Source organism: Aristolochia californica, unplaced genomic scaffold (assembly GCF_029961685.1).
Source record: "Aristolochia californica isolate CCGP_79_NKW_82.1479 unplaced genomic scaffold, dmAriCali1.0.hap1 SCAF_7, whole genome shotgun sequence".
NCBI classification, from domain to species: domain Eukaryota; kingdom Viridiplantae; phylum Streptophyta; class Magnoliopsida; order Piperales; family Aristolochiaceae; genus Aristolochia; species Aristolochia californica.
The window spans coordinates 31492537-31514559 of record NW_027182268.1 but is presented as its reverse complement, the minus strand read 5'-3'; the positions used below and the strand labels follow the sequence as shown (position 1 = coordinate 31514559).

The 22023-nt window shown below is 42.8% G+C and overlaps 3 pseudogenes; 1 reads left to right on the top strand and 2 right to left on the bottom strand.

The window, feature by feature from the left end:
• Window positions 1-10038: 10038 nt before the first annotated feature.
• LOC137937311 (solute carrier family 40 member 1-like) lies at window positions 10039-11654 on the bottom strand (annotated as a pseudogene).
• Window positions 11655-12862: 1208 nt separating this feature from the next.
• LOC137936551 (solute carrier family 40 member 1-like) lies at window positions 12863-14740 on the bottom strand (annotated as a pseudogene).
• On the top strand, window positions 13958-16889 carry LOC137937310 (uncharacterized; annotated as a pseudogene).
• The last annotated feature ends 5134 nt before the right edge of the window (window positions 16890-22023 follow it).

Genomic DNA, 22023 nt, shown 5'->3' with positions numbered 1-22023 from the left:
AAACTCAAATTTATCACAATATATAATGTATGGTTGATTACTTTAGCCAATCTACAAACAAGAAAGAGGGAATGGAGGGCAAATTTGTGATTTTTAACTATCATTTTGACTATTTTTTTTCTGAAAGACAAAGAGTCATTTTTTTAAAGGACTATAAATGGCTAATTTTTTAATCATTCAATAAATTTCTATTCAATCTACTTTGCACCCCATATTTTTGATAAAGAATTGCCACAATGGATCAAAGAAATTTCAAGCCCTCTCAACCCTTAAAATAATCAATGATTTTCAATTGAAAGAAAAAAAGGCAAGACAAGGAAATTTTGAAAACACTAAGTACATGTGTCTTTTTATTTTGAAATTTATCATTTGTGCTTAAGATTTTTCGTGTTGAACTTAGTTAATTTAATTTGACATCATTTAATTAGAGTTTAGCATAAGCAAGGATATGAGTATTTTAATTAAACTCTTAATTGGGTCTATGCACAACCACTTGCAAAACTTTGCCTATTGACTTTCAAATCTCATCTACTAATATTTTAAAATCAACTTTTGAGATTGGATTTGAGTTGCAATTTTTGTGGTAGAATCACTTAGAACTAGGTGAATTCATTTGTAACTTTAATTCTAGTAATCTATTTATTTAAAAGGCTTTTGTGCTACAATTGTAAACCAAACAATCACTGCAAGTTTGTAAACTTTTCTATGAAATTGATGGAAAATACAAAAACTTCAATGACTTGTTGTAATCAGAATAAATGAACCCCTATTTATAATTGTTGATTTTTAGGACTCCATGAATTTAGCTCATGGAGAAAAAGGGGGAAAAAACCCAATGGGAGAAAACTGGAGGAAGAATGGTTATGGAATTGATTATTCCTAACCCTCCCCCTGAAGCTCTATTTATAGATTTATGAAACTATAATATTACAATAATACCCATGAACTTAGGGTTTAGGGTTTTAACCTTGGAACTTTAACATAATTACCAATGTCATCTCTATGAGATGACTTTTTATTTACCATCTTGCCATCACTATATGTGGCCCTGTGGGCCTATGGGCCTTCTCCTTGATTTGTGGGCCTTGAGCCCATCTTCTATATCTCTTGGATCCATGGGTCTTCCTTGGTCTTATGGGCTTGGGCCCATCTTCTAATACACTTTGATATGTGGGTCTTCCTGTTGTGGACTCAATAGCACACCGAGTCACACAACGAAGGAGGCAATAACTCACTGAGTCCATTAGTTATATTTATATTGCTTTAAGTATGATTTATTTCTAATTTTGTAATAAGTATGATTGTAGGGGCAATATTGTGATTCTTGTAGCCCTAAAACACCTAGGATGTCAACTATTTAAAGGGTAATGTAATAGAGAAAAGGCAAGCATTGAATTTAGGTAATGTTAGGGTAAACAGGCTAGGGATCTCCTTCATGATCTCGAGGTTAGGGTTTTCCTCAAAACCCATGTATCCCTTCATCCTCCATTGATCATTACTATTCTCCATCCTCCATCAAACCATATCAAGCATGAGAGAGAGCTTCTTGCCCCTTTTCCGAGTTTAAGGAGAGGCTTCAGTCTTCTCCCCATCTACACAACGAAGAGAAGGTCTCATGCCTCTCTTAATGAGCCAGAGTTGAAGGATTGCCTACCCTACACCGTGAGCAGCATCAAGCAGGACTCTTTCTAGCTTGGCATCCAACAAGAAGTTGGAAGGTGTTACGGTCCCGGATCTAACACAAGGATTCTTTGGGAGGATCTACAATCTGCCACGGGTTACGGGTCTTCCAAGCATTACCATAGGGGTAGTAGGAAGACATGGGGAAGACGAAAACGAAGATCAAGCCTAAGGGAAGCTTGAAAACCCTAGAGCTCGTTGAGGAGAACTCTAAACCTTTTTACTCTAGATTTAACCTAATTCTTAATACTTCAATGCTTCCTTTTCTCATTACTCTTACCCCTTAAATAGGGTTCACCCTGTCAGGGTTTAATAAAATATTATAGAAATATCCCTATGAATAAAATATTCCAAAAATATCCCTATTAATAAATAATTCCAAAAATACCCCTATGGCCTAAAACTGAAATAAAATAAAGTAAATTAAATAAAGCAACTAAAATAATAATGTTATTGCATGCATAACATTACACCCCCCTTGGAAGACGAGCTTGTCCTCAAGCTCGGAAGTAGTGTCGATATGCCGACGTCTCCACCGGTGCTGAAGTAGCATCTGCGATAGCTATGACCCTCCTTCAGGACACCAAATTATTATTTATTTATTTATTTATTTATTTTTTTGACCCGGTCTGAGTTAACCTGGGTTGACTCGGTTCAGGAACCCGGTCCGGCGCACGACCCCTCTTCTGGATGCGATTTTTTTTTTTTTTTTTTGGCCCGGTCCGAGTGAACCTGGGTTGACTCAGTTCAGGAACCCGGTCCGGCGCACGACTCAGCTTCGTGCGCTGATGAAATTTTCCTAACTTAGGAAAATTTGAATTGAACATCTTCTTCCTCCTTCGGCGGAAATTTCGTCGACGATTCTTCAAAAATTGAAATCCGGCGTTATCCTCCTGCCGATCCTCTGCATAGCGGCCGTCGGTAAGTGCCGAAACCTTGTCGACAGCTGCTCCTTCCCTCAGGGCACCGACGAAGGCGGGCGATGGTCTTCTTCCGTCCACACGGCTCCGAACAGGGTGGAAAGTTCGTGGTCGAACAGCATACAAAGGATCCAGAAATTTAAATCCCACAGCTGCAATTCGAAGATCCACATCCGTACAGGTATTGTGCTCATCCACAGAAACACAAAGCCCCTCAAAAAAGAAAATTCCGACACACTATCCTCCCCCCCCCCAATTTGGAACAATGGTTTGCTTTGTTCTGCCGAGAGGTGGATTGAGTGTGGGAGGCGGTGGCCGGAAGTCGAATCCCACCGGAGTTGTGTATGATGACGCCGACGGAGTCGCCTTCGTGTCTGGTGGTGAAGATCAGCCGTTTTGGGCATCGCCGCCTGGTAATTTTTTGAGACCGAGGGCTCTCGGAAACACACCACTGTCGGAAGAATCGCTGGAAGACACCGGGCTGGCCGTGGGGAGGGCTTTTGGGAGGTGGAACCCCCACCCTTGATTACCAACGGGAGCGAGGCATAATACCCTTTCGATATCCTAAAAATTGAGGTACCGCTGGGAGATTGCAGAAATGTGGTGGCCAAAATCGGCTGTGATTTCGTAGGTGCGATTTCGAAAATGTTGAGGTCGAAATCGACGCCCCTTTTTGTTAACAAAACAGCATCCACCTCTTCTACATGAATGTTTTCCGGTAACGATGACGAAATTTTTGATTTTTTCGGCCCCTGGTCTGTTGCCCCGTTCGAGATAGCTTCTGGTACTTCATGTTGGTCAGAGATTTGAGGTCGTGTGACCTGTTTTGCTGCAGCAACGAGTTCCTTCCTTGCATAACGTTCAATGGAAGCATCTAACCGTGCTCGTATTTCTTCCAATTCCTTACCCATAGCCATCCATCTTTCTTGAGATATAGAATAACCCATTGTGTTCCTGCTCGGATACCAGTTGTTACGGTCCCGGATCTGACACAAGGATTCTTTGGGAGGATCTGCAATCTGCCACGGGTTACGGGTCTTCCAAGCATTACCATAGGGGTAGTAGGAAGACATGGGGAAGACGAAAACAAAGATCAAGCCTAAGGGAAACTTGAAAACCCTAGAGCTTGTTGAGGAGAACTCTAAGCCTTTTTACTCTAGATTTAACCTAATTCTTAATACTTCAATGCTTCCTTTTCTCATTACTCTTACCCCTTAAATAGGGTTCACCCTGTTAGGGTTTAATAAAATATTATAGAAATATCCCTATGAATAAAATATTCCAAAAATATCCCTACTAATAAATAATTCCAAAAATACCCCTATGGCAAAACTGAAATAAAATAAAGTAAATTAAATAAAACAACTAAAATAATAATGTTATTGCGTGCATAACAGAAGGAGCCTCCCCAACGTAGGCTAAGGGCTATCCCAAGCTAGGACCACCATCCTAGCACGAGCAGCAACAAGAAGAGGGTTGAAACCCTAATTGCCGTGATCAAGAAAAGGTAACCCTTTTCCTATATCATTCATGTTAATAGTAATTGGGTTCTTAAGCTATACCTAGCAATATATTGCATTCATAAAGAGAGAGCTTGATCACGTGAGAAAGATCAATCAAAGAAGGGGATTTTAGACCACCATATCGAGTCCAGCAACACACCATCAATGTTGGAGTCTCAATTCCCACACCGCGATCCATGACCCGGGATCGTAACAACGTGGTATCAGAGCAGGGTAACATGGGGGATACATTCAGCAATGAAGAACTACATACCAGGATGCAAAAGCTAGAGGATAGCATGGAGACAGTACAACCAGTGCTGTGAAAAGTCCGTGGGTTGGAAAAAGAGATGCAACAAGTCCGAGAAGAGTTGAGGCAAATCTTTAGCATGCTAACCGAGAGGAGGGCAGAAAGGAAGCAGAGCCCAGATACGAGGGAGGTGACTCAACCGTATCACAGGAGGGGGGACCAGACGCCTGGGCACACTGCTATCCAAGGACCACAACATGGAGGCACAATACCAAGGTACATAAAGTTAGACTTTCCTACTTATAAGGGTTTAGTACATCCCTTAATTTGGTTGCATAAATGTGAGTAATTTTTTTTTAAATCAAGGGATTGCTGAATGGGGTAAGGTACAACTAGCCTCTTTCCATATGTTAGATGAAACCCACTTATGGGTTCACCAGGTGGAAAGAGAGAGACCAGGGCTGGATTGGGGTGAATTTAAAATTTTATGCACAATCAGATTTGGACCTCCCGCCCACAGCAACCCCCTTGGTGAATTGGTCCTATTACGATAGACTGGTTTGGTTGAACAGTATCAAACACAGTTCCAAGAAAAATTGGCTGGTGCTCGGGGATTGGTACGGGTCGACCGATAGGTCTCATTATTCACAGCGGGTCTCACTAAATCTATGAGGTTAGAGGTTGAACTCCTTTTCCCTCAGGATCTGGCTCGGGCAATGGAACAACGACAATGGTTGCAGCAGTGCAAGCCAGATTGGCCAGGTGAACGGACCACTTCCTCCACTTGGCAAGGGCGCCGCCATAATTCGTCTACAGTGACAAACCCTGCATTATATTCCTCCAGACACAAGCAGAATACGGCTCCGGTAGCCGATACACACCCTAGTAATCCCCCACCGCAATTTATCAAAAAATTAATAAGTGCGGAAATGACAGAACGGAGGTCCAAGAATCTATGCTACAACTGTGATGAACAGTACTGGGTACTATTAGAATACGGCTCCGATAGTCGATACATACCCTAGTAATCCCCCACCACAATTTATCAAAAAATTAACAAGTGCGAAATGACAGAACGGAGGTCGTCCAAGAATCTATGCTACAACTGTGATGAACAGTACCGGGTAGGGGACCTATGTAAGAGGTTGTTTTGGTTCGAGGTGGAGGAATTAGATGATACAGAGGAGACAGAGGATTTTATTGAGGAGGAACCACCAGAGATTTCCTTGCACGCTATTACTGGGTAGAAATTTGCCAAAACGATGCAAGTTAGAGCTCAAGTCCTTGACCAGGAATTGGTGGGACTAGTTGATTCGGGCAGTACACATAATTTTTTGAGTTTAACAGCCGCACAACACCTTCAATTACAGATCCTCCCTCATCCAATAGCCACAATATCAATGGCCAATGGCGAGAAAGTCCCTAGCTATGGGATCAGTAAAGCGATAACTTTTTCCATTGGCTCTACTTTATTTAATGCTAATTTTTTTGTCATTCTCTTGGCTGGCTTTGATATGGTATTAGGCATTAAATGGTTGCAATTGTTGGGGCCCATTCTGTGGGACTTTTCGGCTTTGACTATGAGCTTTGTTTTGGCCGGTAGTCAAGTGCTCTTGTAGGGCTGTCAGGTGGACAAGGCCCACCGCATCTACACCATCCACACACAGGAACCGTCTGGCAGCACTATTGATAGTCTAGTTGAGGAGTTCTCTGACCTCTTCCATGCACCTTCGGGATTGCCTCCCTTGAAGCACTGTGACCACAGGATCTGTTTAAAACCTGGTTCTGAGGTGGTGGTAGTGCGTCCGTACCGATACCCACACCTTCAGAAGGATGAGATCAAGAAACAATGCCAAGAGATGTTACAACATGGTCTTATTCATCATAGTCGCTCCCCATTCTCTTCACCCGTCTTACTTGTGAAGAAACATGATGGGACATGGAGGTTTTGTGTTGATTACCGGGAGTTGAACACTCAAACAGTAAAGGATAAGTTTCTGATTCCGGTAGTGGATGAGCTCCTAGATGAATTACATGGTTCGTGGTTATTTATTAGACTGGACCTACGATCAGGATATCATCAGGTCCGGATGCACCCCTCCGATATTGAGAAGACAACATTCCGCACACATCATGGCCACTTTGAGTTCGTCGTCATGTCGTTCGGGTTATCGAATGCACCCTCCACTTTTCAAGCTCTCATGAATGAGGTATTTAGCCCCTATCTTTGGAAATTTGTTCTTGTGTTTTTTTATGGACTCCATAGCATCTAGAGTAGCAGATAGACGTAGAGGATAATTTATGTAATTTTTTGAATGTTCTCTTAGGTGGTATTTATGTAATTTCATTTAGAACTTGGGTTTTGCATTGGCTGTGTAAGGGGGCGTTCCTATTATTTATAGGGGCGTCATTTGAAAGGAAAGGGAAGGATTGAGCATAGTTGTAAATGAGATTGGGTTCTCTCTCTCACGAGGCCTGAGATCGGATTATCTCTCCCAATGAGGTCCAAGGTGCAAGCTTCTTTCGAAAGCTTGGTTATCCTCACTTCTCTTCATCTTCTTCATCTTCCTCTCCATGTCTCCCTACAGGTATAGGTGGTGGCCTGCCTACGAGCCACTGTATCAGATCTGGGATTACAAGAGCTTGAACCCATCTTCTCAAACATATTCCAATCAAGAATCGAGAGAAGATCATCGGGGGAATCGATCCATGGAAATGGGTCATAACAACGTGGTATCAGAGCCAACCACCATGGACGACTCTTCCTCTCCAGCAGATTGGCGTACACCCTTTGAAGAACTTCATACAGAGCTTCAGAAAGAGATGCAAGATTTTAAGGGGACTATGCTCCAAAATCTCCAACTTTACAGGTCCTGCGATATTCCTCTGCGCCCAACTCCTCAAATCCGTCTTCGGTTTGGAGCATCTATTGCTCGGATTTTTTCTAGTCCGTGTAGTGCCGCAGAAACCAAATCAGAGAAATCCATGGAGCACAACATCAGAGAGCCCTTTGTCTCTCTAGCGGCAACGACTTCCGAAATTTGGGGACTCAACTTGTCTGACATCAGAGGGATCTGTTAGGATCCTCATGAGCCATGGATCTTGTCACCCTCCTCTCTTCTCTTCCTTCCATTACCTTGCTTGACGTTGAGATAGAATGATGGAATAATGAAGATTGAATTTCGGAAAAGAGAATTTCGAAAAGGGATTGGGGAAAAACGGGAGAGAGATTGAAGGAGCTCTCGACCTGTTTACCTAATTTACTCTAGCTAAAGTAGACTCAATTGCTAGCTTCTCATTACCCTAGCCGTCCCCTTAAATAGGGTTGAGGATGCTCAAACACTTTAGACCCCTTGAGTTAATGGTTCAAAACAATAAATGCTAAACCAACCCAAACCAAAGACAAACTCAAACCAAAACAATTACAAGGAAATTGAAATTCACATTAATTAATTCCTACGCCTGTTGGTAACTCGTGATGCTATAGAGACCATAACATCACCCCCCTCCTCAAGAAAGAGCTTGTCCTCAAGCTCGAAGGATGGATATAGAAGTCGAAATGCTGATAACGGCTCCCATGTGGTGTCAATGGGGATGACATCTGCCCACTGGACAAAAATTTCCCAATCACCCTAAATGTGGCGTGCTTTTAAAACCTAAACTGGAATAGAAAGGACTCTGCCCTCATGTAGTGGTGGCAGTGGAGTGTGCAGTAGGGGCGAGTCACCCTGGAATGGCTTCAATTGGGAGACGTGAAATACATTATGGATCTTTGCTTTCGTTGGTAGCTGCAGGCGGTATGCCACGGGCCCAATTTTGTCCAACACCTGAAATGGACCATAATATTTTGGAGACAGCTTATGGCGCTTGGATGCAGTCAGGGACAACTGTCTGCAGTGTTGTAGCTTTAACCACACATAGTCTCCTGGGCAATAAGATACCTCCCGGTGCTTCTTATCATAATAGAGCTTCATAGAGTGCTGAGCCTCTTGGAGATGAGTACGTACCTTAGTGATCATAGCATCTCTTGCAGCTAATGCCTGGTCCAAAGTGATGACTTTGGATGCCCTAGGTTCATATGGTAATAGACGAGGTGGATCTCTGCCATAAACTACCCTGAAAGGAGTAGTTCCAGTGCTGTGTGGTAAGATTTGTTATAGCAAAATTCTGCCCATGAAAGCCATTTCACCCACCTTCTAGGTGCGTCCCCCACAAAACAACAAAGATACATTTCAATCATGCGATTGATGACCTCTATTTGTCCGTCCGTTTGTGGATGATATGTAGACGAAAAATGCCAATTGGGTGCCCTGTATTTTAAATAATTCCTTCCAAAAGATACTGGTAAAAATGACATCCCTGTCATTGATAATGGATGTGGGAACTCCATGTAATCGGACAATATTGTCCATAAATAATTGAGCGACCTGAGCAACAGTATATGGATGTGCCAAAGCAATGAAGTGACCATATTTTGAAAACCGATCAACTACGACGAATATCACAGATTTACCTGATGAAACGGGAAGGCTAGCAATGAAGTCCATTGAAATGTCGGACCAGATTTGAGACGGTAGCTGCAGAGGTTGCAGTAGGGCAGTAGGACTTAAAGATTCGGCCTTATTTCGTTGACAAATCTGACAAGCAGCTACATAATCAGCAATTGTGCTCTTCATGCCCTTCCAGTAAAAGTCCTGATTGATTCGAAAATATGTTTTCTGTCGACCCTCATGTGTGTTATCATGGATAGAGGACAGGATGGTGTGAAGAAGTGGGGACGTATGATGCATAAAAATCCTGTTTTGTAGAGTATGAGACGATCCTGAATTGTCCAATGAGGAGCTGCTGTCCCCTGTTGAATATCATGATATAATGACATGAGATCCGGATATTGATGTACTTCCTCACGAATAGAATCTAGCACCAGTGAACGTGGGTGACTGATAGCATAAACTTGTGTGGCTGAAATATCCCGACGTGATAAAGCATCGGCCCCCAAATTCGAACTACCTGGCTTATAGTGAACCGTAAAATCGAAGCCCATGAGATTAGTTAACCAATGCTGCTGTGGGGATGTGGTGAGGCGCTGTTCAAGAAGATACTTGAGGCTGCAATGATCTGTACGAATGAGAAATGGTCGACCCCAGAGATAAGGTCGCCAATGTTGGACAACCTTGGTTAGCCCAATCAATTCCCTCTCATATGCAGCTAACTTATGGTGGTGTTGTCCCAACTTACGGCTGAAATAAGCAATGGGGTGTCCTAATTGTTGTAACATTGCCCCTATACCTCCCCCGGATGCATCACATTCCACCACAAAGTCTCCCTCAAAATCTGGTAATTGTAGGACTGGCGTTGAGGCTAAGGCCTCCTTTAACAGGTGAAAGACCTGTTCCGCTGAAGAAGACCAGTGGAAGGCATATTTTTTTAGAAGGTTGTTGAGTGGTGCTACTATCTGGCCATAAGATTGGATAAATTTTCTGTAATATCCCACTAGGCCCAAAAATCCCCTTAATGCTGTGATGGAGGTGAGAATCGGCCAATATGTTACTGCTTGTATCTTGCTCTGGTCAACTTTCACGCCCTTAGCTGATATGATGTGGCCCAAATATGCCACCTCAGATGTACCCATAGAACATTTGGATTTATTTAAAACCAAATGATGAGAGCGTAGAATGGTAAATACCTAATGGAGGTGTTGGAGATGTTCTTCCCAATTTTTGCTGTAGACTAGAATGTCATAAAAAAATACTAACACATTGTTGCGCAGAAGGGATGAAAATACTTCATTCATGAGAGCCTGAAAGGTGGAGGGTGCATTGGAGAGACCGAAGGGCATGACGAGGAACTCGAAATGACCGTGATGTGTGTGGAACACAGTCTTCTCCACATTAGCCGGGTGAATTCTTATTTGATGATAGCCTGATTTCAAATCTAACTTGGTAAAAATTGTAGCACCATGTAACTCATCCAGAAACTCATCCAAGACTGGAATGGGGAACTTGTTTTTAATTTTCTGCAAGTTGAGTTGCTTCAATGCTTCTTTCCATTCAAATGGTGCCCCTATAAATAATAGGAACATCCCTTACACAACCAACGCAAATCCAAGTTCTGAATGAAATTACATAAATGCTTCCTAAGAGAACATTCAAAAAATTACCTAAATTATCCTCTACGTCTACCTGCTACTCTAGCCATAACATTACTCCCCTCCTTGAGAACGAGCTTGCCCTCAAGCTCGAAGGTAGGTGTGCTTGTCCGTGCCGATGTTTGGATCCAGTCACAAGTGTCAACCGTGGTAGCTGTGTCAGCTTGCTGGACTACAAAAGTAGAGCATCGTGGTATTCGACGAGATGGCAGCATACGAGGGATTGTGTAGAGAATCCCTGCGAGCGTAGTCGATGAAAATGAGATGATGACCAACTTAATGAATTTCGCAGGGTTGGAAATAATTATACCCAGGATGTAAGTCATCAAATCCACCAGGGACTGAAGGGAGTTTTGGACTACGCCCACAACAGATCGATCGGATTCAAGGACTAAATCTTGCATTAGGTGCATAACAGATGAATCAAACATCCACTACCCAAGCCGAGAAACTACAACTCCAGACATCAACATCCACGCTGAAATATGGTCACTTTGAACCCATATTGATGCAACACATACCCCCAAAAAGCACCACTGAGGCCATATAGACCCTAGTCCCATTCTCAAGGATGAGCTCGGAGAATGCAGGACTGAATATAGAAATGTTGCACTTACCCCTACAACAACACTTACACCTCTAGCTATTCCAATAACATAGGCAGGTAGCTTTTTCCATTCTAAAGTAGTTGTCATTAGAGTCCCAAAAATGAGAACTGTAAAATATAGTAGAGCCAAAGCCACTCTTGTAAGCACCACTTCTTGCTTTAGGTAGACAATCCATGCATCCATACTAAAATATTTTGTGATCAAACAAGTTACTTTTCTGACATACCCATTTGTCGATGATGATGAAATTGTCGCAAAATAAAGCAAGTCCTTTTCCTGAGGAATTAAAGAACTCTCCCATGTGGCATGAGATGCAAGTTCCCAAGTCCTTTGGCTGGTTTCACTTAAGGCCGGATATCCATTATGTACAGAAAGCAGAAGCCAATATTGTAGCCAAACATATATTGTGTTCCAAAGAGCAAGGATTTCAGAAACCAATATTGAAGCCTTCAGGGAGATAAAACTAATGATCAATCCAGTAAATACAGGAGGCCTTAACTTGCAGATGAGATCAACCCCTGTTTCACAGGACATGTTATGCCCCATTTCCATGGATCGATCCACCCGACGATCTTCTCTCGGGTCCTAATTGGAATACGTTTGAGAAGATGGGTTGAAGTTCTTGTAATTCCGGATCGGATACAAAGGCATGTAAGCAAGGTAGCAACTGAACCCGTAGGGAGACATGGAGAGGAAAATGGAGATGGTGAGGGATGAGGAACTCGGGATGAAGAAGGTGAAGATGCGTTGGTGGATGAGAGCTCGTGAGGAAGAAGATGAAGATGGTGAAGAGGCGTGAGGATAACCAAGCTTTGAAGGAAGCTTGTGCCTGGACCTTGTTGGGAGAGAGAGAATCCGATCTCAGGCCTTGTGAAAGAGAGAACCCAATCTCAATTACTATGCTCAATGCTTCTTTCCATTCAAATGATGCCCCTATATATAATCGGAACACCCCCTAACACAGCCAATTCAAACCCAAGTTTTGAATGAAATTACATAAATGCCCCCTAAGAGAACATTCAAAAAATTACCTCAATTATCCTCTACGTCTACCTGCTACTTTAGCCATACCATTACTCCCCTCTTGGAGAACGATCTTGCCCTCAAGCTCGAAGGTAGGTGTGTTTGTCCGTGCTGATGTCTAGATCCAGGCACAAGTGTCAACCGCGGTAGCTATGTCAGCCCGCTGGACTACAAAAGTAGAGCATTGCGGTATCCGATGAGCCGACAACACAAAAGCTAGAGAGGGCAAAATAATATGGATTGTGTAGAGAATCCGTACGAGCGTCGTCGATGAAAATGAGATGATGACCAACTTACTGAATTCCGAAGGGTTGGAAATAATTATACCCAGGATGTAAGTCATCAAATCTAGCAGGGACTGAAGGGAGTTTTGGACTCCGCCCACAACACATCGATCAAATTCAAGGACTAAATCCTACATTAGGTGCATAACAGATAAATCAAACATCCACAACCCAAGCCGAGAAACTGCAACTCCAGAGGCCATGTAGACCCTAGTCCTATTCTCAGGGTTGAGGTAGGAGATTGCTGGACTAAATATAGAAATGTTGCACTTATCCCTACAACAACACTTACACCTCGAGCTACTCCAATAACATAGGCAGGTAGCTTTTTCCATTCTAAAGTTGTTGTCATCAGTGTCCCAAAACGAAGAACTGTAAAATATAGTAGAGCCAAAGCCACTCTTGGAAGCACCACTTCTTGCTTTAGGTAGACAATCCATGCATCCATACAAAAATATTTTGTGATCAAACAAGTTACTTTTTTGACATACCCATTTGTCAATGATGATGAAATTGTAGCAGATGAAATTGTAGCAGAATAAAGCAAGTCCTTTTCCTAAGGAATTAAAGAACTCTCCCATGTGTCATGAGATGCAAGTTCCCAAGTCCTTCGGCTAATTTCACTCAAGGCCGGATATCCATTATATAAAAAAAGTAGAATCCAATATTGTAGCCAAACAGATATAGTGTTCCAAAGAGCAAGGATTTCAGAAGCCAATATTGAAGCCTTGAGGGAGATAAAACTAATGATCAATCCAGTAAATACAGGAGCCCTTAACTTGCAGATGAGATCAATCCATCTAATAGTGGAGTTCATTTTTGTTAGGACGTCGTGAGGTGTTCCACTTGAGATCACAACCACCCATTCCCTTTCAATCATAATGGTGCCAGCCATACTTGAAAGAACAATAGTTGCTCTAGTCAGATGGGTTAAGATGAACAGAAAAATAAATGCTGAGAAAGTTGTTGACTTCAAGCTGTGATAGAACAAAAGTAAAAAGACAGATAATCCAACCATCGCAAAGGAGATATTTTGCGTCAATAGCCATGCTCGACGAACCTGAATGTATGTAAATCAGTCTATGCATCTGCCAATAGTTGGACCCAATAATGCAACAGATGTGGCTTCAACAACACCATAAACAGCAGCAAAGAGCAAAGAGTTTGGCCAGACATTATTCTTGTATAAACCTACTGCAAATTCCCACCTTCTAATTTGGGACCTAGCAACCTCGAATTGAAGGTCGTGTACAACACCACGAGCAGGGGCAAGATTCATCTTGTTGAAGCCATTTCAATCCGAAATCTGTTGTACGAGACCTCTCTTTTGACACCAGGGTCACAATTTCAACTTCAAAATCGAAAGCTCTGGGTTTTGGTGGTGGCGCGCTGTCGTCTGTCAGTGTCCGATGGCGAACCTCGGAAAACCGGTGTTGAAGTGTCGAAAGTGGCTGGTGCTCATCGGTTCGTTCCGGCGGAATTTGTTGCCCATAAGCTGCCAAATCTTCTAGTGCTGTGGGTTGCGTTGCCAGTGGAAGTGGGATGGCGTTCCGTGAAACAGGGGTTGTAGAATACCCCTCCGAGGTCCACCAAATGGGGTGGCCGCTGCCTGATTTTGGAAATCTAGGGAGCTTTTTCGAGACAGAGAATGCCGAGATTTTAGGCGACTTTGGTTCGGGAAGACGCCTGGTGTCCAGTGAGAAAGTGTTTGATGACAAATCCCCCTTCGATTTCGGAATATTGGAGTCCCCGATTTCGAATGTCACCGCCGTTGGAGAGATAGAGCGCTCACTGATTTTTTGCTTTGCCGATTTCTCTGATTTCATTTCTGTGGCACGAGCAGAAATCCGAGTAATTTGTGCGTCAATTCAAAGATTGAATTGAAGCATAAGCTCCCTTATCTCCTTAATATCGGTGCGGATTGTGGTGAAGTTGTTCTGTGTTTTGATCTGAAATTCCACCAGCAGAGTGCTGCAATCATTTCAAGAAGATGAATTGTCGATGGTGGTCCACTCTGAAACTAGGTTGTTATGCCACATTTCCATGGATCGATCCACCAGACGATCATCTCTTAGGTCCTATTGGAATACATTTGAGAAGATGGGTTGAAGTTCTTGTAATTCCGGATAGGTAGGGTACCAACTAAACCCGTAGGGAGACATGGACAGGAATATGGAGATGGTGAGGGATGAGGAACTCGGGATGAAGAAGGTGAAGAGGGTTGGTGGATGAGAGCACGTGAGGAAGAAGATGAAGAAGGTCAAGAGACGTGAGGATAACCAAGCTTCGAAGGAAGCTTGTTGGGAGAGAGAATCTGATAGGCCTCGTGAAATAGAGAACCCAATCTCATTTCCATTAAAATGATGCCCATATAAATAGTAGGAACGCCCCATTACACAACCAACGGAAACCCAAGTTCTGAATGAAATTACATAAATGCCCCCAAGAGAACATTCAAAAATTTACCTAAATTATCCTCTACGTCTACCTCTACTCTATCCATAATAGGACGCCATCCCACTTCCACCGGCGATGCAACCCACAAGTCTGGATGATTTGGCAGCTTATTGGCCACAAATCCCACCGGAATGGACCGATGAGCGCCAGCCATTTTCAACACTTCAGCACCGATTTGGCGATGTTCCCCATCAGACACAGACAGACAACAACGCGTAACCCCCAAAACCCCAAGCTTTCGATTTTGAAGTTGAAATCGTGACCCTGGCGGAAGAAGAAAGGTCTCGCACTGTAGATTTCGGATTGAAATAGCTTCAACAAGATGAGGCCCCTGTTCGTGGTGTTGTACATGACCTTCAATTCAGGGGCCCCAAATCAGAACGAGGGAATTTGCAGTAGGTTTATACATGATTAATGTCTGGCCCAACTCTTTGATCTTTGCTGCTGTTTATGGTGTCGTTGAAGCCACATCTATTGCATTATTGGTTCCAAATGTTGGCAGCTGCATAGACCGATTTACATACATTCAGGTTTGTCGAGCATGGCTGTTGACGCAAAATATATCCTTTGCGGTGGCTGGAATATCTGCCTTTTTGCTTCTGTTCTATCACAACTTGAAGTCAACTAATTTCTCAGCATTAGTTTTTTTTTCATCTTAACCAATATGACTGAAACAACAGCTGTTCTTTCAAGTATGGCTGGTACCATTATGATTGAAAGGGAATGGGTGGTTGTGATCTCAAGTGGACAACCTCATGACGTCCTAATGAAAATGAACTCCACTATTAGATGGATTGATCTAATATGCAAGTTAATGGCTCCTGTGTTTACTGGATTGATCGTAAGTTGTATCTCCCTCTAGGCTTTTGCACTTGCCCTGGCTCTTTGAAACAGTATATCTGTTTGGCTACAATATTGGCTTCTGATTTCTGTATATAAAGGATATCTGGCCTTGAGTGAAAACAGCCAAAGGACTTGGGAACTTGCATCTAATGACACATGGGAGAGTTATTTAATTCCTTGGAAAAGGACTTGCTTTCTTCTAAGACAATTTCATCATCATAAAAAAATGGGTATGTAAGAAAAGTAACTTGTTTGATCACAAAATATTTTTGTAGGGATGCATGGATTGTCTACCTACAACACGAAGTGGTGCTTCCAGGAGTGGCTTTGGCTCTACTATATTTTACAGTTCTCTGCTTTGGGACACTGATGACAGCTACTTTAGAATGGAAAAAGATACTTGCCTATGTTATTGGAATAGCTCGAGGTGTAAGTGTTGTTGTAGGGCTAAGTGCAACATTTCTATACCCAGTCTTGCCTTCTCATAGCTCAACCTTGAGACCAGGCCTATGGTCTATATGGACTCAGTGGTGCTTTTTGGTTGTATGTGTTGCATCAATATGGGTTCACAATGACCATATTTCAGCGTGGATGTTGATGTCTAGAGTTGCAGCTTCTTGGCTTGGGCTGTGGATGTTTGATTTATCTATTATGCACCTTATGCGGGATTTAGTCCCTGAATCCGATCGATGTGTTGTGGGAGGAGTCCAAAACTCACTTCAATCCATACTGGATTTGCTACATTACATCATGGGTATAATTATGTCAAACCCTCCGGAATTCAGTAAGCTGGTCATCATCTCATTTTCATCAGCGTCGCTCGCAGGGATTCTCTACACAATCCATTGTATGTTTCCATCTCTAGCTTTTGTGTTGCAAGCTCGTTGTATACCGCGATGCTCTACTTTTGTAGTCCAGCGGGCTGACACAGCTACCGCGGTGGGCACTTGTGTATGGCTCCAGACATCGGCACAGACAAGCGTACCTACCTTCGAGCTTGAGGGCAAACTCGTTTTCCAGGAGGGGAGTGATGTTATGGAATCCAAAGCATCTAGAGTAGCAGGTAGACGTAGAAGATAATTGATGTAATTTCTTGAATGTTCTCTTAGGTGGCATTTATGTAATTTCATTTAGAACTTGGGTTTTATGTTGGCTGTGTAAGGGGGCATTCCTATTATTTATAGGGGCATCATTTGAATGGAAAGAAGCATTGAGCATAGTAAATGAGATTGGGTTCTCTCTTTCACGAGGCCTGAGATCAGATTCTCTCTCCCAACGAGGTCCAAGGTGCAAGCTTCCTTCGAAAACTTGGTTATCCTCATGTCTCTTCATCTTGTTCATCTTCCTCTCCATGTCTCCCTATAGGTTCATGTGGTGGCCTACCTACGAGCCACTGTATCAGATTCAGTATTACAATAACTTCAACCCATTTTCTCAAACGTATTCCAATTAGGAATTGAGAGAAGATCATCGGGTGAATCGATCCATGGAAAAGGGTCATAATAGTTTTTCGATGATATTCTCATATATAGCAAGTCTGGAGAAGAGCATTTAGAACACTTAAGGATTGTTTTTGAATTGTCACGAGCACATCAACTCTATTTAAAACTATCCAAATGTTCTTTTGCGGCTTCACATGTGGCTTATCTGGGTCACATTATCTCACATGAGGGGGTTATGGTTGATCCCAAGAAGATTTGAGTTATTCATGAGTGGCCACAACCACAGTCTTGCTCAACTTTACAAGGTTTTTTGGGTCTTGCGGGCTACTATCGCAAATTTATTCAGAACTATGTACCCTTGGCAGCACCCTTGACTAGTCTCCTCAAGAAGAATTCCTTTCTCTGGACTGAGGAGGCCACACAATTGTTTGAGGCCCTCAAATCTGATCTCACCTCCGCCCCAATATAACAACTTCCTAATTTTGATGACTTATTTTTGGTTGAGTACGACGCTTCGGGAGGGGACATTGGGGCTATCTTACAGCAGTTGGCACATCCTATTGCTTATTTTAGCAGACAGTTGGCAGTCCGTCATCACAAATTGGCAGCATATGAGCAAGAATTGATTGAGTTGGCCAAGGCGGTCCAACACTGGCGGCCTTATTTATGGGGCCGGGCATTTCTCATCCGCACTGACCACTATTGCCTAAAATTCTTTCTGGAGCAACGGCTCACGACGTCACCATAGCAGCACTGGATCAGTAAGTTGTTGGGTTTTGACATTTTGGTGGAATACCGTGCGGGAAGATTGAACAAGGCAGCTGATGCCTTGTCGCGGTGTTTTGAAGATCAGCAGTTGGTCTATTCACTCAATCAGCCGAGATTCCTCATCCTTGACTTGGTGAGAGATGCACCTGCCACTCTTCCAGCTCTACAAGAGCTCCATAGGAATATTTCAACGGGGACAATGGAATCAAAGTGGTCCATCCAGGATTCACTTATTTATTACAAATAACAGCTATTTCTTCCAGCTACTTCTGAGTTGATTCCAGCTATTCTCTCTGCCTACCATGACAACACCCATGAGGGTATTCAGAAGACATTGCACAGAATTCGAGTAGACTTTTATTGGCAGGCCATGAAGAACTCCATTGTGACTTATGTAGCAGTCTATCAGGCCTGCCAACGCAACAAAGCCGAGCACTTGAGTCTAGCCGGTCTTCTCCAGCCACTCGCCCTTCCTACACAGGTTTAGGTCGATATTTCAATGAATTTTGTTGAAGGTCTTCCACAGTCCTCTGACAAATCAGTACTCTTCATGGTGGTTGACAGGTTCTCCATGTATGGACATTTTATTCCACTGGCTCATCCTTATACAGCTACAGGGTTGCACATACTTTCCTGGAGCAGATTGTCTGCTTACATGGCATTCTGGAATCGATTGTGAGTGATCGAGATGCGGTTTTCACGAGCACCTTTTGGTGGGAACTCTTTCGTTTGAGTGAGACTAAAATGAAATTCTCCTCCACCTATCCTCCGCAGACAGATGAGCAGACCGAGGTGGTTAACCGTACCATCGAGATGTATCTACGGTGCTTGGTGGGCGATCTTCCGAGACAATGGGTTCAATGGCTACCATTGGCCGAGTACTGTTACAACACTTTATTCCACTCCGCATTGCAATCAACTCCTTTAAGGGTTCTATATGGCTGGGACCCCCCTTGCCTTCTCTCGTATACTCAAGGGTCCACCCACGTGGACGCGATTGATCAGGCACTCATTGACCGCGATCTGCTGTTACAGAATATAACAGGACACCTACGACGAGCTCAAGTTTGAATGAAAGATGTCTACAACAAAGGCCACCGGGAGGTCTCTTTCGAGGTAGAGGATTATGTGTGGTTATGGCTCCAACCATATCGCTAGTCACTTGCGGGACCACCATGTCATAAGCTCTCATCCAAGTTTTTTGGGTCTTTTGCCATTCTTCGGCTTGTGAAGCCAATCGCCTATGAACTCAAACTGCTAGCCACGGCCAAGCTTTATGATGTGTTTCATGTCTCCCTCTTGAAACCACATTCCGGGTCACCGCCTACATCTACTCCATTCCTCCCTCAGGTTGACAATGGAGACGTTATTCTTACACCAGCCACGGTGTTACGTGCACGGTTGCTCAATGACCATTGGGAGATTCTCATTTAGTGGACGGACACTAAACCGGAGGCTGCGACATGGGAACGTGTGGACATCTTCAAACAGGTCTACCCAGTTTTTGTGCTTGAGTACAAGCTCTTTCTCCGGGTGGAGGCAGATGTTGTGAACTCAAGAGCACACCGAGTCACACAACGAAGGAGGCAATAACTCACTGAGTCCATTAGTTATATTTATATTGCTTTTAAGTAGGATTTATTTCTAATTTTGTAATAAGTATGATCGTAGGGGCAATATTGTGATTCGTGTAGCCCTAAAACACCTAGGACGTCAACTATTTAAAGAGTAATGTAATAGAGAAAAGGCAAGCATTGAATTTAGGTAATGTTAGGGTAAACAGGCTAGGGATCTCCTTCATGATCTCGAGGTTAGGGTTTTCCACAAAACCCACGTATCCCTTCATCCTCCATTGATCATTACTATTCTCCATCCTCCATCAAACCATACCGAGCAAGAGAGAGAGCTTCCTGCCCCTTTTCTGAGTTCAAGGAGAGGCTTCAGTCTTCTCCCCATCTACACAACGAAGAGAAGGTATCATACCTCTCTTAACGAGCCAAAGTTGAAGGATTGCCTACCCTACACCACGAGCAGTATCAAGTAGGACTCTTTCTAGCTTGGCGTCCAACAAGAAGCTGGGAAGGAGCCTCCCCAATGTAGGCCAAGGGCTATCCCAAGCTAGGACCACCATCCTAGCACGAGCAACAGCAAGAAGAGGGTTGAAACCCTAATTGCTGTGATCAAGAAAAGGTAACCCTTTTCCTATATCTTTCATATTATTAGTAATTCTGTTCTTAAGCTATACCTAGCACTATATTGCATTCATAAAGAGACAGCTTGATCACGTGAGAAAGATCAATCAAAGAAGGGGATTTTAGACCATCATATCGAGTCCAACAACACACCATCAATGCTGGAGTCTAAATTCCCATGCCGTGTTACTTGATCCATGACCCGGGACTGTAACACTTCCTTGGTTATGTGGGCTTGGGCCTTGTCTTCCAACAATAATAGAGGAAAGTAGTAGAGTTACAATTAAACTACCCTTGTCCCAATTACACCCAAACTCTATCACTTAAAGATAAGTCCTAACATAATTAAATAACTCAACATAAATAGAAGAATAACATAACTAAAATACCTTTAAACCGAGACTCTTCTATGAGACCTCCTTCTATGAGACTCCTGTAAAACTCCATCATATTAATTCTGGCACAGTGAGACTTCTTACTATGAGAGTCTTGTAAGAGGCTTCCATATCTTCTCTTCAACACTCCCCCTCAAGCTGAAGTTTATAACTTCAACTTGCAATGAAAAGGATTCTTGGTCTTCAATTTTCTTTGCTACAAAACTTTATCTTTTGGGCTCCCCCTTTCTTGAATATTTTGGTCACATAAAAATTACCACAACATATGGAATAAAATTCCTTTTTCTTGTACTTTTTCTTCTACCTCTCCTTCTCAAGTTGGGAGGTAATGGTAGTGATCTCAACTTGAAACAAATAACATAGATGTAGTAATAAGCTCCTCCATCACGGTGTCCCAAGTATAAGTACAACACTAAGTACAAACTCTCAAAGGGTAGAAATGGGTGGTAAAACATAAGTCGAAACCAAACTCAAAGGATTTTGAACAAATATAGTAATAATAATGACTAAAGTGGGTAATGTCTATCATTCAAAAGATGATAATAAAAGACCCACAGATACATATAAATAGTCTCAATGTACTTAAAAACACACACACACACACACACACACACACACACACACACACACACATATATATACTATATGTATAAAGGTAAACCAACCGAAGCAACACACAAGAGGTTGGCTCAAGGGGTATGTGAGAGTCAAATAAAGGATCGAAGGAGAAAGGTTGCCAAATAACCAATGAGTAATGGGTAAAGATGAAGATAAGATGTTGAGGCCACCATGTGCTTTATTTTTCTAAGAAATTCAAATTCCGCATTTAACAAATCAATGCCGACAACAGTCAGCAAATAATGAACCCAAGGCAATCAACCTGTTATGGACTCCATAGCATCTAGACTGGCTAGTCGAAGAAGAGGATAAATTGTGTAATTTTCACTTTTAATTCATTAGTAGGTTTTCTTGTAATTTGGTTGAACTTTATGGCCCTTGCTTAGGCCCTTGTGCGTCTTTCCCTAATTCCCTATATAGGGACGTCAGATTAATGAGAAGGGTAAGCATTACTCCAATCTAGTCTAAACGAGATTAGGTACTCTCTCTCATGAGACCTAAGGGTGGAGCTCCTTCAAAAGCTCACGTTCTTCAAGCATAGGTCGTTCCAAGCATCCAAAATCGTTCCCTCCCTCGTCATCCAATTTGGAAGCCAGAGGAGATCGCCGAGTGACACGATCCATGGCTAGAGATCCTAACGTCGTGGTATCAGATAGGACCACCATAGGCGATTTCTCTTCCCCTGCTGATAACCTGCCTTCTACGTGCTCGATGAAGCACTTCTGTGGTACCATCAGTTTAAAAATGTGAACCATGTGTATGATTGGGAATTTTTCAAAGATTCTTGCATGCTACGGTGTGGTCCTCCAACACGCAACAAACCCCTAGGTGATCTGGTCAATCTCAAACAAATCGGGACTATTTCACAGTACTAGAAATCATTCCATGAAAAA